At 33.4% G+C, this 3,860-nt stretch overlaps 1 protein-coding gene across 1 annotated transcript in view; it reads left to right on the forward strand.

Annotated features, from left to right (window-relative positions):
- The first annotated feature begins 1,262 nt into the window (after window positions 1-1,262).
- Window positions 1,263-3,860, forward strand: part of LOC106872188 (cryptochrome-1) — a 17,024-nt gene continuing 14,426 nt past the window's right edge. Inside the window, exon 1 of the mRNA XM_014919086.2 lies at window positions 1,263-1,413. The gene's annotated coding sequence lies outside the window, so the exon portion shown is untranslated. The remainder of the gene's footprint in view (window positions 1,414-3,860) is intronic.

Genomic DNA, 3,860 nt, shown 5'->3' on the forward strand with positions numbered 1-3,860 from the left:
TGTCCGGTGTCTGGTAATCCCTTCGATACCGACATCAAACCAAAAAAAGAATCCTGACCACAGAGTGTGGGTAATTATGTCAAATGTTACTGGCAATGTGCATTCAGCTGATTGCAACTGTTAAAGCAAGTCACTGAGCATGCGTACATGTCATACGGGAGAGTTCCAATCAGGGGTGGATAACACCTTATAGGAAAGCCCTATAGCAGAAAAGAAAAGAAAAAAAAAACTTCGGTTAAAAAGGCGGGATGATCACGAGTGGAATGCTTTTGAATATACATCCTCGGGACTGTTCCACTGAACTAAAAAATATAAAAATATCTAAATTTCAATTCTTAACTCTCATAATCTTATGATTGTTGAATTCAATATACTGCGATATATTTATTCTTTAGTAAATATTATTATCTTTACACGAGTAGGCAATAACATTTTTGGCGCTCTCATCTTATACAATAAGTCTATTATCTTTTTATAAGCAACAGGATGTTTTGTACTCCTGGACACCTGAATCCAAGAATAACTATCTTTCTCGTTCCCAACTCTACTACATTTTCGTCTTTGAAAACCCCATGCCCCGTATCCTAAATTAATTTTCCTCTCCTTGAAAATCCCAGGTTTCAATGATGTCCCCAGTAACGAATAGGAAGCTGCTACATTCTTTGATGATATTGTTCCAGCACGTTACGATCAACTCTATCACGTTTCTGTTGCTGCTATCACGTTGCTTGGCAGATGAAAACTTGATTGTTCACTGAAGCATTTAAAAGAAACCTAGCATGAGCGGAGCTGTTTCTATCAAACTCAAAATCTATTTGCAATGTTTTTTTTTTAATATTTACACTTATATTATAACCAGTATATATTACATAATTGCTTAGTAGCATCTATGTAATCACAGTGTTAATGGTTTCCAATATTCGCGGCAAAACATCTTACATATAAATAAGTAGATAAGTTGAAGTAAAAAAAGAAACTAACATAAAATAAATAAAAGATATAAATCTAGATAAAAACTAACAAAATGCAATAGCATAAAAACGTAAAATGTATGAAATAAGTAAAAATAAAATATATAAAGAAACTCAATAAAATTAAATTCAATTTAAATTTAAATAAAATAAAAATAAAATAAATACAATAAATAGAACAAAATAAATAACAAATAAAAGCAATTAGATAAAAAAAAAACATAAAGGAAAGAAAATAAATAAAAATTCAGTAAAATAAAATGATAAAAATAAAATAAAAAATTCCAATCAAAGCAAATCGAAACATGCGAAGGGCAATGACATTCAAAGTAATATAGGGAAGTTATCTCCCTTGAATTTATTGTTGTTATATTCGTCCTCACGTTGCATGACAGATGATCAGGGAAACCTGTCAGGTAATCAGCTAAATTAGCGCATTACCGTAAGTCAAATTATTTCTTTTATACTAATTATCTGTTTGCTTTCTAATATATATATATATATAAAATGTCTACGTTTTGAAGAATTTAAATGTCGTTGTCAAAAATATTATTTACAAGCCGCTTTGTTTTTATTAGAATATTATTTTTTAAAAACTCACACCTCCTTACGTATATATATTTTGTTAGACTGAGACTTACTAGTTTTGGTTTATATAAACCTCTATTATATTCAGAAATCGTGAATCTAGTCTAACTCGTTCGTTTATTAAATGTAGTTGTTTTATTAGTGGTTATCCTTACTTATCTAAAAGCCGTATATATATATATATATTTTCCTAGTTATCAACTTTCAAAACATTTGCCATTTTATGATTTAATTGTTTCATTTAAACGATAAAACAGTCATATTGAGAACAGTGGTTAAGGAAACGATCTTACTCTAACGCCATTACGAATATTGAATTTACAAAATATGTATTTGAATCTCTGTTTACGCAAGAAGAAGTAGACGATAATGAAGTTTTTTAATACCTTGTAGCGTGTGTATGTATTATATATATTTTCCATAACGGAAAGATACGCACACACACACACATTTAAATCCAAATTAGATATGATGTTATGGTCAGAGTCTGTTGTAATTGTTTAACCCCAAGTTAGCGGTGATCAAACATTCCAGCGGTGACTATACATCATTTTAAGAGTTTACGAGATTACATTATATTATGTGTCTTTCCTTTGTTTTTCTTAAGACGGCAGCAGATTTCTTATGAGATCGATTTGGCTGCTGTTTCTAACAGCTCGATCGCCACCCCCGCCTGCTTTCCTTGACTTGTTGAATACCTCCAACTCACGTGTTGAATGAATATGTGCGATCCGCTGATTCAAGGTTCCAAAATACATTGTGCATGTGTTTGTTTATATGAAGGAAGGTGTAATAAGTCTGTTAGTTCAATGTTTGGCGGAGTTTGGGAATAGCTGTACTTCGAAATCCCATACCTCATTGAAGTATGGGATTTTTCCTTCCATCGTTTTTCTTGGAGTGGGAATGCCATCTTCGTTTTCAAATATATAACTATATAACTTTGTTTTGATTTCATTATAAACCCCTCTGTTATATGTGCCTAAAACCAAAGATCGATAAAATATCTTTTCCCCCAAATTTCTTTTCTCTACATTTTTGCCCGTCTCTTCCATACTCTTCTATTCCCATAAGGTGTGAGTGGACTCCGAGAGACAATTATTCCTAAATTCCTCCTAGTTTTCCTTTTAAACTACCAAAAAGGGCCCTCATCGTACGTAATTTGACATCTAGATTTTATATGATTATGATTCCGTATATTTCGATATTCAGGGCCGACACATTTGGTGGTACCGTAAGCATTAGTTAATCCCTAATAGTGCTGTTAATTTCCGTGTTTTAGCATTCTATGATTATTTCTCATGTTCAAAGAATGGACATCAGTTACCAAAGATACATACATGCATATTGTATTTTATATGTATGTGTGTGCGTGCCCCCATGCTAACATATTTACACATATATATATGTGTGTGCGCACTTACACACACGTCTGTGTGTGTGTGTATTGTTTGCTTTTTACTTGCTTCACAAATGTACTGCGACCGTGCTGGGGTCTCATCTTGGAGGATTTAGTCGAAGAGATCGCCCCCCCCCCGCCATTTCTAGTGCTTCTTTTATTAAACCGAGCACTTAATCCATTTGCTTCTTTTGTCGAACCGCTAAATTACGGGGACGTAAATAAACCAACACCAATTGTCAAGCGGTAGGACTGAAACCCAAGGCCATGTCGTTGGGAAGCAAACTTCTCAACCACACAGCCACGCCTGCACCTATTTTTAACGGAAACCCTCTTTGAGGATCGAATTCACGGCCCCTGGTTTACAAGGCCAGTATATAAATGAACCGGTATGTTTCATGTAAATATTTTCGGTCTCCAAAGGTATTTAGCTTGTCAGTTTACTTCCTACTTTCAGAAAGAATTCCAAATACAAATAACAAAATACACACGCTATGAAAACAAATTTCAGGTTTGCAGAGAATCCCCTTGTTTATTGTCCCTGTACTGGTGACTCCATATAAAGTTATGTTTACTATCACTGACACATTCTCATCCTTTCTGTCTGCCCGTCGCTTTCTCGGGATATTTTTTAAAACGGGGGCCACATTTTTCATTAACGAAACACTTTGAAACTTGGAACACTGGTAGAATGTGTCATATAAAACATCTTTTTCTCTTAGTCTTCTTTAAAAAAAAAAGAAATCCCTAAGTTATTCCATGTTAAAGTTGTCGTATTTCTGTAATTTCAACCAATCACTGACGTCCATTCAGCCCATATACATTAAGTGATAGGGTTAGGGTAAAACAGCAAATTTAAAAAGAAAAAAGCAAATAAAACGAAGAAAAAAAAAGAAAATGAAAAA

Source organism: Octopus bimaculoides, chromosome 4 (assembly GCF_001194135.2).
Source record: "Octopus bimaculoides isolate UCB-OBI-ISO-001 chromosome 4, ASM119413v2, whole genome shotgun sequence".
NCBI lineage: Eukaryota > Metazoa > Mollusca > Cephalopoda > Octopoda > Octopodidae > Octopus > Octopus bimaculoides.